The 13225-nt window shown below is 38.6% G+C and overlaps 1 protein-coding gene across 4 annotated transcripts in view; it reads left to right on the top strand.

Moving 5' to 3' along the window:
• Positions 1 to 13225, top strand: part of si:ch73-340m8.2 (proto-oncogene tyrosine-protein kinase LCK) — a 136424-nt gene that overhangs the window by 51229 nt on the left and 71970 nt on the right. The window contains exon 1 of one of the 4 annotated variants that reach the window (XM_059645442.1): positions 7853 to 7896. The exons of the other annotated variants lie outside the window; for them this stretch is intronic. The gene's annotated coding sequence lies outside the window, so the exon portion shown is untranslated. Of the gene's footprint in view, positions 1 to 7852; positions 7897 to 13225 lie in introns of those variants that run through there. 4 annotated transcript variants of the gene reach the window in all.

The raw sequence follows: 13225 nt of genomic DNA, 5'->3' as shown, positions 1-13225 counted from the left end.
TGTTCCAGAACTAGCCATGTCCCTCGGCAAGCTAACCAGTATAACTACAACACTGGCATCTACCCGACCGTGTGAGTAATTGCCTAGGTATGTTCTGTGCACAAAAAAAAACAGACAGATTCAGCTCAGCCAATTACCACCCCCTCAGTCTAGTCTTATTCATTAGTAAAGCCATGGAAGCTGTCAATGACATTGCTATCAAGATGCACTTGCAAAAGAATAACCTGCTCACTGATGGTCAGTTTGGCTTCCATAAGGGCCACTCATCTTCTGACCTCATTAGTGCATTGGTCCAAACATGGGCAGAAGAACTGAATTCCAGAAATGAACTAAGAGTGATTGGCCTTGGTATCCCGACAACATTTTCATCATTTACATAGGCAATTTGGATGTGAATATAGGAAGTATGGTCAATAAGTTTGCAGACGACACCAACATTGATTGTGTAGTGGACATTGAAGAAGATTATCTCACCATAGATTGAGACCTTGATTGGGTAGGCCAATGGGCTGTTTAATATAAATAAATATGAGGTGATGCATTTTGATGAGGCAAACCAGGTCAGGACCTATATATAGAGATAGTAGGAACTGCAGATGTTGGAGAATCTGAGATAACAAGATGTCGATCTGGATGAACACAGCAGAGCAAGCCGCATCAGAGGAGCAGGAAGGCTGACGTTTCAGACCTAGACCCTCGGCCTGAAACGTCAGCCGTCCTGCTCCTCTGATGCTGCTTGGCCTGCTGTGTTCATCTAGCTCTACACCTTGTTATCTCAGGATTTATATAATCAGTATTGGGCCCTGGAGAGTACTGTCAAGTAAAGGGACCATGGGGTGCAGTGCATACTTCCTTGACAGTGGAGTCGCAGGTAGGCTAGTTAGTGAAGTAGATGCCTTCATTAGTCAGTATATTGAGTATAGGAGTCAGACATCATGTTGCAGTTGTAAAGGACATTGGTGAAGTCACTTCTAGAATATTGCGTTCAACTCTGGTCTCCCTGCTATAGGAAAGATGTTGTTAGACTTGAAAGAGTTCCAAAAAAGATTTGCAAGGACATGCTGAGATTGGAGGGCTTGAGCTACAGGGGGAAGCTGAGTAAATTGGGGCTTTTTCCGCTGGAGCGACTTTATAGTGGTTTATAAAATCATGAGAGGAATGGATAGATTGAATAACCAAGGTCCTTTATCCCAGGGTAAGGGAGTTCAAAACTAGAGGGCATAGGTTTATGGTGAGAGGGAAAAGATTTAAAAGGGATCTTGAAGGGCAACTTTTTCACACAGAGGGTGGGGCATGTATGGAATAAACTGCCAGGGGAGATGTAGAAATAGGTCCAATTACAACATTTAAAAGGCATCTGGATGGGTACATAAATAGGATGGGTTTAGAGGGATATGGGCCAAATGCTGGAAGATGTGACTAGTTTAATTTAGATTATCTAGTCAGCACAAATGAGTTGGCCCATCAGGCTGTTTTTTGTGGTATGTAAATCTATGACTCTCTGACTGTGACTCTATGACAATACGTACCACCAACCAGAATCAGTGAGAAACATGGGGAAAGCTTTCCGCTGGTTGAAGTTATATCTGACATGGAGGAATGTTTGTGTGTATTTGAGGTGAATCAGCTCAGCCCAGGACGTCACTGAAGGACTTCTTCATGGTATTTTCTGTTTCAACCTTTTCAGGGATGTTATTATATCTCCTGGGGCAGGTGGCCTTGAACCTAAGTCTCCTGGCTCATAGGTAGGGACACTAGATCCCCTTCCTCAGAGCAGTATCCTATGACCAATCATCTGCAGTTGCTTCCCTCTATAAGCTTAGAAGTTAGGATGTTTGCTGATGATTGTACAACATTCAATAACGTTCCCAACTGCACAGATATTGGAGAATTCATGTCCAGTTACAGCAAGACATGGGAAATATCAAGGTTTGGGCAAAAATGCATTAAGTAACTTTTACATTCGAATGCCAGGGAACAACCATCTTCAACAAGGAAGAATCTTGATCATCACCTCTTGGTCAGTATCACTGAATTCCCCACTATTACCACTGACCAAAAACTGAATTGGATTAGCCAAATAAATACTGTGATTATGAAAGCTGGTCAGAAACTAGAAATTCTGCAGTGAGTAACTCACCTTCCATATCCTTAATGCCTGTCCATCAACAAGGCATAAGTCAGGAGTATGACGGAATACTCCCCGTTTGCCTGGATGAGTGCAGCTCTAACAACACTGAAGAAGTTTGACACCATCCAAGACAAAGCAGCCTATTTGATTAGCACCCTATCCATCACCTTGAACATTCACTCCCTTCACCACTGATGCACAATATGCATTGCAATAACTCACCAAGGCTCCTTTGAGATCTGAAATAAACACACAAAATTCTGGAGAAACTCAGCAAGTTTGGCAGCACCTACGGAGAGAAAATGTAGACAGATCAATAACTAGGCGGCTTAGATTTAAGCTAAGAAGTAGGATGCAGAGGGTTGAGGAAAAATCTTTTCACTCAGAGTGGGATGGGACCCTGGACCTCACTGGCAGAAAGAATGAGTCAGAAACTCTCATATCATTTAAACGGTATTTATATAATCACTTGCATTGCCAATAGCCTCCAGGAAATGGGTTAGTGTAATCCGATCTCTGTTGTCACAATGGCCTTGTTCTGAGTTGAAAATGTCTATGAATGTATGAGAAACAAAGTTAATGTTTTGAATCTGGTTTGACTTCTTGGGAAGCCAGAAGTGTCACATCAGACTAAAAACATTGACACGCTCACTCTCTCTCTCTCTCTCCCTCTCTCTCTCTCTTTCTCTCTCTCTCTCCCCCCCGCTCACAAATGCTGCTAGACTTGCCATGATTCTCCTTTTTGTTTTAACTATGAGATCTCTACCATTTAGAAGGAACAATTCCATTCAAATGTGAAATTTATGAACTTCATATGAAAACATGAACCATATGATCTTGTAAAATCACCAATAGGCATTTAGCCCTGTATGCCTTATTTGATAGTGGATTTAATTTATAAGCCATTTGATGCTATGATTTTTTTCTGAGTATGAAGATTTATGTTTTGAGTATCCTGTGTAATCTACAAATTTTATCAGTATAATGCCTATCCACTTATCACAATTGGCTGTAGCATTGGAAAACAATTTGCTACAGGAAGAAACTATTTCATAAGCAGCTTGTGGTAGATCTCTAAACCATAATAACCTAAAACTTAGTAGGCCTTTCTGAAGACTGAGGATCAGAGGTATGCTTTGTACTGGTCCCTTAAGATCTCTGGACAGGTAGATAACGTGATTTGGAGAGATATGGGTCAAATGCTGGCAAATGGGCCTGGATTAATTTAGGATATCCAGTCAGCATGGACAAGTTGGACCAAAGGGTCTGTTTCCATGCTGTACTGTTCTCTGACTCTGTGGCTCTAAGTTATACAGAATACATGTCTTTATTAGCAGAGGCATAGATTTTAAGAAGAGGGATGTTGCGCTAGAACTGTGAAAAATTTTGGTTAGGCCACAGCTGGAGTATTCTGTGCAATTCTGGAATCTACATTTTAGGAGGAGTGTGATTACACTAGAGAGGCAGCAGACGAGTTTTATTTTCCAGAATGGTGTCTGGGCCAGAGAGTTCTAGTTATGAAAAGAGATTTGATAGACTGGGGATGTTTTCCTTGGAGCAGAGGAGACTTAAGCGCAACATATTGAGTTGTATAAAATTATGAGACGCATAGACATGATAGACAGGAAGAATCTTTTTCCCCATGGTGGAGGAAGCAATGACCAAGGAGCATAGATTTTAGTTAAGGGGGAGGAGGTTTAGAAGAGGTGCAAGGGAATTTCTTTTTAACCAAAGATTGTTGGGAATCTGGAACTCACATTCCATAACGGTGGTAGAGGCAGAAGTCCTCATTACATTTAAGAAGTATTTAGGTTGTCAAGGCGTACAAGATTATGGACCAAGTGCTGGAAAATGGGATTAGAATGGTTAGGTTGCTTTTCCAGTAATGAAATCCAAAAGAACCACGGAGAGATGGGAGTGATAATGTTGCTAAACTAGTAATCCTAAAACCCAGGCTGGTAGAATTTGAGTTCAGTTAATAAATCTGCAAAATAAATTTAGTATGAGTAAGTGTGACCATGAAACCGTCATTAATAAATATGCACCTAGTTTATCAATGTCCTTTAGGGAAGGAAATCTGTAGTCTTTACTTGATCTGACCTATATGTGACTGCAGACCCATGGCAATGTGTTTAACTCTTAACTGTCTTCTGAAATGTCCACTCAGTTCCAGAACAGTTAGGGATGGTCAACAAATGCTGGCCTTGCCATTAGTACGCACATCCTGACAAATAATTTAAACAATGTGATTTAATTTTCTACCTTGTTCCTTAGATTGAGGTAATGAGTTACAATGACATCCTAATTACACAAACTGAATAGCTATTGCTGAGATGAAAAATGTAATATTGCAGGTCAATCCATTTTTACACAGAAACAGATTAATGTTTGGATGTGCCCCTTCAGCAGACCTGTGAATTAACAGTAACAGCAATATATATTTATGTTGTAGCTTTAACATTATTAAATGTTTCAAGGTGCTTCACAGGAACACAAGAAAAAAAATGACACCAAGAAGAGACTACATCAAATGATTAAAAGTTGGAATCAATTAATGCAGCACAAATGGGTGAATGAAATTTGTATCAGGGCTATTTCCAGTTTTTTAGGAGAGGGGTCATGCGGCAGATTATTGATGATGTTATTGAACAAACATTTACTCTGCTTGTTAGAGAATTTCTGCCTCTGTTCTCAAAATGAAGAGGTTGATTTATTGGGAGCTAATGTAAGTTAGCAAGCATACGAGTGGTATGGGAACAGGAATTGCAATTTACGACATAGGCAGAATGGTTTGAATGGCCTTGAGTTTTTTTAGGGGACAAATCTGTGAGACTGGTCAGGAGTGCACTGGAATAATTGAATTTGGAGGTAAAACTCATGAATGATGACGACACTGACAAATGAGCTTAGAACTTACAGAAATGGAAGTAGGTGGTCTTCATAGTGTCATAAACGTTGAAAGTTTTTTTCAGACTTAAATGTAATGCCAGGCTTGTGAACAATCTGACCTACTTATCGACAATTGCCAGAAAAATGAGTGAATTTGATGTATAGGAAATGGGGCTTAGAGTTAGGGCTGAAGTTTGTGGTTTCAATTTTATTTCTAATTCATTCACTGGATGTGGGTGTTGCTGATTAGATCAACATATATTGTTCCTCCCTAATCACACTGGAGAAGGGTCCCTTCTTGAAGTGCTAGGATTGGGTAGGTGCGTCCACAATGCTGTTAGGGAGGGAGCTCTAAGATTTTGGCCTGGCAACAATTAGGAACAGTAGTATAGTTCCAAGTCAAGACGTTGTGGGACCTTGTGGCAAACTTGTTGATCAGGTTCTGTAGCCACTGTCCTTTTGGTTGGTAGACCTTATGAGTTTAGACGGTGCTGTTGAGACAGTTTTGGGGAGCTTCTGTGGTGTATCTTGTAGGTGGTACATACTGTTGCCATTGTGTGTCATGAAGAAATGAATGTTGAATGTAGTGAATAGAGTTGTGATCCAATGGGGGCGCTTTGTGTGAGATTTAGTATTGGTAATATGATTCACGTTCTAGGGATGATGCTCATTGCTGGTACTTGTGTGGTGTGAATGTCATCTATTAGTCTGAGCCTATATGTTTTCTGGGTTTTATTGCATTTGGACACATACTGCTGCATTATCTGAGTATTGTGAATTGTGCTGAACAATGTGCAGTCATCTACAAAAATCTCTACCTCTGGCCTTATGATGTGGGGAAGGACATTGATGAAGCAGTTGAAGATATTTGGTCCTAGGACATTAACCTGAGGAACTCCTGCAGGGATGCCTTGGGACTGAGGTGACTGTCCTCCAACCACAGCTGTTTTCCTTGTGCTTGTGGGTAATGGTGGAGTGAAGGATATGTCAGTAGGAGTTGGTAAATGGTAGTTTGAAAAATTTCTGTTGCTGCTGATGATCCACAGTGGCTTATTCTCAAATAGGGAAGTAATGAATTATCTATCGAAGGTGGTTAGGGCTTGGTATGCAGCCATCAGTAGGATCAGGTAATCAGTATGCTTGTCATGTTTCACCTGATGTCAGGACACTTTATAGAATCTGAAGTTAATTTTGAGGATTTCCAGCACAACTCCCTCTTAACTGGATACAAAAATATCACCTCTTGTGACCCTATTTTGCCAGTAGAACTCCACATACCCAGTGATGATAATGGTGTGACTGCAAGGTTATTCTGTGCCGAACTATATCGGGCTATTGCTTGACTAACTTGTGGGACAACACTCCCAATTTTGGCACAAGACTCCAGAGTACTTTTCAGAGTCAACAAACCTATGTTTGACGTAATCCTTTCTGGTTCTTTGGTTGATGTTGGCTGGTCCATCCAAGTCATTCCTTTCTATAGATGTTGTAGTGGTTTGATCCAGCTGAGTGGGTTGCAGGGCTATTTAAGAAAGCAGCTGCTCTGCTTAGGGCTTTTGAATCATGTAGGCCAGATCATGTTAGGATGGCAAATTTTCTTCTCTAATGAACATCATTGTATCAGACATTTTTGAGACAATAAATCATAATCAAATGATCACTAGCTTGTAATTCTAAATATTAACTGAATTCTAAGATTAGGCTGGTGCACTGCATTGAACCAAGTGACATTACTACAGTCTCACCAACTCCCAATATTTAATTTTTTTTAACTCTTAGGTGTTTGTGAAAGATTTTGAAACATTACTTTGATGAAGAACTGGAAAATTGTCCTTGGGTTTTAGCCAATAATTATCTCACAGTCAACACCACAAAACTGATTATCTGGTCGCTATCAGATTGCTGTTTGTGCAAATTTATTATACAAAAATTAGGTCTTGCATTCCTTATACTACCACAGCGACTACACTTCAAAAAATATAAAATGCTTTGAGACATCTAATGACCATGAAAAGCCACAACAGATTCAAAACAATAACTTTGTGTATTAGAGTCAACATTTTGAGTCTGATGTGGCTCTTCTTCAGAACCCGAAAGCACCCTCCATTTGTAAATTCACTTCTCTTCCACAAATGCTGCCAGACCCATTGAGTTTCTACAACGCTCTGTGCCTGTTTTCAGATTTTGAGCATTTAACAATATTTTGCTTTTGTTTAAATTGTTAAATTAAAATTGCTTGCTGGGACCAGGGAAATAACTTTAAACTTGCTGGGTTTTTTAAAGACATAATTCTCTTCATATACATTGGGACATAGCTTATCACCGCCAAATGATCTGTCAAACATGTGGCTGATCTGATAAACAGTGAGCTTATCAGTTTTTTTCTCCCCGTTAGTGAGCATAAGGTTACTGCAGAAGGTTCTTCTACCCTAAGTACTGTAGTACTTTGTTCTGCAATTTTTCTGCCACTGTCGACTTCAAAATTCATGCCGGATGTTTCACAGTAGGAAGCATGTTCCTAGTTATTATTTCATATTTGTTTTAAATGCTGTCAGGTTGCAGCTAGTTTGTGATCAAACCAAACATAACAACACATCTGTCGCGGCATTTACTGAGACATCGGATCTAAGGAGTCCAGGCCTGTGGTGCAAGAAGATTATACATCTAACTGGAGCTCAATTGGAGAACTTGTGGGAGAAACATGGATAAATTTTTCTTAACCTCACCAGTTTAGAGAGGATTCAGCTACTATGTGAAATTCTGATACGGACAAGAGCTAAAGGTCATAAGCAAGCATTATGGTATATCAGGAAGAGCTGGTACAAAGGAACGTTTTCTTGCATATGTTAAATGCTTCACAAGGTGGAAGAAATTAGGTGTGTTGAAAATTGATATTCTGGAAATAAAGGGAAAAGGAGGAATCCTATAAAGTTAGTGAAATGGAAAATATTTCTGGATAAACATAGAATTTATTCCATAATATCAAATGTACTGCTAAATGTAACACTTTTTTTACTAAAAAGTTATGAAATAGCTTGTTTCCTTTCTCCGTCCCATGGATATTGGGAAGTGCCTGAGGTTATTCATTATGAGATGTAAATGAAAATTCTTCCTAATGTGTTTAAAATGGATGAATTTGAAATCAATCTATCCTTTGTTGAAAAATAATTTGATTCACTCCACTCTTAAAAGGGACCAAAAACAAAGTTGCTGGAAAACCTCAGCAGGTCTGGCAGCATCTATGAAGGAGAAAACAGAGTTAGCGGTTCAGGTCTGGTGACTCTTCCTCAGACAAAGGAAAGGTGACCCTCTGAGGAAGGGTCACGGGACCCGAAACGTTAACTCTGTTTTCTCCCTCACAGATGCTGCCAGACCTGCTGTGGCTTTCCAGCAACTTTGGTTTTGTTTCTCTTAAAAGGGCATCCCTGCTTATAATATGAGTAGAGTTGTCATTGCACTTTTGCTGATGAATAAGTATTTTTCAAAAGTTTTTCTATGGTGCTTTAATGTAATTGGTACTATATTTCATAACCGAGTGCTGGATTAATGCAAACTGGTTTACAAATCAGATGTTGAGATTCACAATCAGTGCTCAATTCTATTTAAAGACTAGTGGAAGTTTTTGGTGAATTCTGTTTTTAAAAGTTATTTTAACCTGTTTAGCTGTCCAGCTTTGTTTGTGCCATTGATTCTGTTGCAATTTTTATTGCTCACAAATTAGCCTCTGGTTGACACCGTAGTTTGGATGTGCAGTGCTGTTTTTATTCTCAGTATTGCTGTGGTATAAAATATTTAACTGTCTTATTTGTAAAGTTATACAATAAAATTTTGAAAGCTAAACATTGAATATGTATCTTATTTCCATGTGGATTTGATACTTTATTTAATTCCAACAATTGGTTCTTAAATGCCGAGATACTGCCTGAATATCTCTGAGATAGTTGCAGTGTGTGCACACAAAGGAATTTTTGATCTTTAAGCTGCTGAATATGGTCTATCTCCTCACAACTTAGAAAATATTTTTATTAAATTATTTTAAATTTTTTTATTTTAAATTATTTTTATACATTAGAAAATAATTCCTTTCATATGTACCTGAAAAGTATATTTCACATGACAATTTAAAAACATAAATATCTTTAGCTTACTCCATTCTTAATGCAGTTTTTCTTCATTGAAATTCTCTTCCACTTACATACAGCCCTATTCCAATGCCAGTGATCACGCTCTCAGCTGAGTTAGATCTTTAGAAATGATCTGTCTGTCTCTGCTTTGATTTTTTTTGATTGACATATGCTATTTCTTTGGAACCTGCAAAGACTAAATCTCACTTACCTCTGTTGTCTACTAAATTTTTTCTTTAGTTTGTTTTTTCAACCTCGACAAATTCACATTGAATCTTAATGCTGAAGGTGCCATCCTGACCCTCTTCTCTTTTATAGTTTTGCTGAAGTTAATTAGTGTTTGGTGAACAATAAACTAAGATACTTTATGTACATTTTAAAAGAAGTTTTTTAGAGATGGGGAGCATTCTAATTTTTTGAAGATTACTGTCAGCGTTTTCCACAACTTCCCTTTGATTATTTGTATTATCATATTTCTTGATAATCAAGTATTAACATGAAGCAATTTGAGTAGTTTTAATGTAAAAATGTTGTCTTTGTTAATAACATAAGAACACATAATGTCAGCCTCAATTCAGAGAAAGCAATTTCCACTCTGAATCAAAATGTCATAGGCTGAAGCCCCTTTTCCAGAAAGAAAAGCCAACAACCTGGGCTCACACTTCAGTGCAATATTAAGGGCACATTTTCACTGTCAGACACGCATTCTTTGCACATACAAAGGGCTCTACGCCTGTTTCAGTTATCAGCCCGTGCCTCATTGCAAGGGCTTTTACTAATAAAGTAGATGTCAAATTTCAGATATGGAACATTCTTCTGGATTTTTCTTACTATGTTGGATATGTAACGGCACATTTTATGGCAGTAAAATAGTCACAGAGCCATCAACGTTTTGCGTGAGAATATCCTGTATTTTGGCTTTGGCTTCAGCCCATTGGTAACACTCTTCCCCACGGGTCAGAAAGTATAGATTTGGATGCACACCAAAATCTGAAGATATAATGCAGATATTTCAACATAGTACAGTACTGAAGGAGCGCTGTAGTTTTGAAAGCACTAACATCCAGTCGCAAGATTAGAGCATGGCCCACTTTGCCTTCTTCCAGTGCTATTTGAATAAAAGCAGAAGAATTTTTATGTTGTCTTGGATAAAATGTGTCCCACAAACAATATCAAGAAAATTGGTTATCCAGATATTTATCCCATTGCTATTTATGGAATGTTGTAAATGAAAATTAGTCACTGCATTGCTAGGCTACTACTTTGCCTATAATGTGTTGCGGGACTTGAAGTTATGACAGAAAACGTATGGATATAAATATGTTAATTTGGTACAGTGTGACCTAATTGCTTAATGTCAAGTTTTGTGACATTTCACAGAAAAATAAAGAATAGCTTAATTTTCTGGACTTGCAAAATATTCTTCTTGGTTTAATGAGTGGTACATATTTTACCATTAGGCAATGGTGTAAAAAGGAGGTCTTATTGGACAACGGGTAGTTTCTCTGCCTCTGAATCAGAAACCTTGTGTTCAAGGCCCACTCCAGGACATAAAGGGTAGGGCAGAATTGATTATAATGCAGCCAAACAGTTTGAATATCAATCTCTAAATCCTTACAAGTTATGCTGATGACAAGCAGTAAGAGCAGGTAAGATTCTTGGTCAGCCAGGTGTCAGAAAGAAATTGGACTCTCTGCTGTCATTGTATAGATGACTGGTGTGATTTAGATTGGTGCCTTTAGCACTGGGTTCAAGTGCCATTCTGGCTAGGGTGAATTCAATTCCTGCCTCCAGAGGTTGAGGTTTTGCTGCTGTGAGTTGGACCTGCCTTCAAACAGAGAACTCAAGGAGAAAAATATATAAAGTAATGATAATAAATGAACCAGATAGTATGCCAAATTTTCCTTTCCATTTTCACCAATGGCACAACAGTAGTATAGTCAATGTTGCCCAGTCTCTGACATTTGGACAATTGTAGAATTACCCTGCAGGCTTTTGACAGATTTAGGAAAATTATTTCCCAGTCACTTCTCCCTTTCCTCTTCATTGTCTTTATCACACCTGTCAAATGTATGAAACCAAATTTCAAATAGTACTCATGGTACTAGGAACTGCAGATGCTGGAGAATCCGAGGTAACAAGGTGTGTAGAGCTGGATGAACACAGCAGGCCAAGCAGCATCTTAGGAGCAGAAAAGCTGATATTTCGTACCTAGACCCTTTATCAGAAAATCAGATTTTCTGCCGAAGGATCTAGGCCTGAAAGGTCAGCTTTTCTGCTCCGAAGATGCTGCTTGGCCTGCAGTGTTTGTCCAGCTCTACACCTTGTTATTTCAAATAGTACTCACTTTTTGTTTCTTGTAGTGAACATTATCGATAAATGTTTTACAAACTGTAGTGGTAGGTTGGCTTGTAAAGTTCATCTTCTTTTCAATGGACCCTTTTTGGGCTTTGATTTAATGATTTTGCATTCCAAGAAATTTGCTTTTAACAAATGTTTGCATTCTTTGATCTTTGTTAATGGCACCTCTGTAAAATACCCAGTTATGTTCCAATCTTTAGTCATAGAGTTATATAGTGCAGAAACAGGCCCTGAGGCCCACCATGTCTTTTCTGACCAAGAAACAGCATGATGGCTCGATGGTTAGCACTGCTACCTCACAGCACTGAGAACCCGGGTTTGATTCCACCGTCCACTGTCTGTGTGGAGTTTGCGCATTCTCCCCGTATCTCTGTGGGTTTCCTCCAGGTGCTTTGGTTTCCTCCCACAGTCCAAAGATGTGCAGGTTAGGTGGATTGGCCATGCTAAATTGCCCATAGTGTTCAGGGATGTGTAGATTAGGTGGGTTATTGGGGGGGTTGGGTCTGGGTGGGATGCTGTGAGAGTCGGTTTGGACTTGTTAGGCTGAAGGGACTGTTTCCATACTGTAGGGATTCCATGGTCTATATGAAGCCCATTTACCTGCACCTGGTCTATTATGCCCTAACATTTTAAGTGCAATATTTTGCTGAACTATTTAGTTGGTAAAGACTTTGTCAATGTTAATAATGTGAAGGAACATCAGGTATGAAAGTATGTACTTCAAAGCATCAGGTAAAAGAGAGCTTTTCAGGTCAAAGCTAACATGTGCTTATTCTTGATGGGGTGTGTGATTGATTAGAGAATAATGAAATAACCTTCAACAGATTAAATAGATAGGATGGAGACTATGATGAGATGCATTATGTGTGGTCTATGAGAGGAGCTTGCTTGATGAGGTGCGTGTTTACTTATTAACCACCATGATTTGTTTTTGCGAGACACGGCTTTCTTAAGAAGAAAGATTTGTCAGGGTATTATATGAGAATGAATAATCTTTATTAAGAAAAGGTTGCCTGCTGAATGAAGATACCTATAAGACGTTCTTCGTAACCTCCCCTGAAGAGAGACCATTTCCTGCAGTGAAATTGGATTAGTCCAGACCAGAAACTGAAGCTCAAGTCCTCTTGTTTACAGATAAAGGGTTTTTCTTGAATTTTCACCTATTGTTCTCTTTTAGATACTGGTGGTTTAGTAAGCAATTCTAGTATATCCTACTTCTATTTTGGATGTTTGACACTCCGAACCCTTTTATTTCACTGTAATTAAATTTCGCTTGAATTGCTTCACAACTGAAAGATATTTCCCTAAACCCCGCACAACGGGAAAATCAATCAACTAATTACAGATCAAAAATTGGTATGAGAATGTTTTTAGCAATGATTTTTTTATTTAAGGCTGAATTGACTTTTCTCCAGCATTTTCTTTACCCGGTATTATAAATACAGTTACTTAGGTGGAAAGTTTTTTTCTATGGAGAGTAGGAAGTTCAAATACCATAGCAAAGGACAAAGTGAGACTTTTAAAGACTCAAGTACAGCATTAGAACAAAACAGGAAACCAGCTTTTAATGTAAGTTTTCCAGCCAGCTTGCTTTATGGTTTAAATTTAAAATAAATAGTAATTTAATCAAACAGATGTCTCAGTAACGCAGTTTATTAGATGTAGAACTGGCTTTGAGAAAGCCACTTCAGTACTGCAGGGTTTAAGGCAATATTACTAA

The sequence above is a fragment of the Stegostoma tigrinum genome, chromosome 4 (genome assembly GCF_030684315.1).
Source record: "Stegostoma tigrinum isolate sSteTig4 chromosome 4, sSteTig4.hap1, whole genome shotgun sequence".
In the NCBI taxonomy this organism is placed as follows: Eukaryota; Metazoa; Chordata; class Chondrichthyes; order Orectolobiformes; family Stegostomatidae; genus Stegostoma; species Stegostoma tigrinum.
The sequence above is the reverse complement of the archived record's forward strand: the minus strand, read 5'-3'. Positions and strand labels throughout refer to the sequence as shown.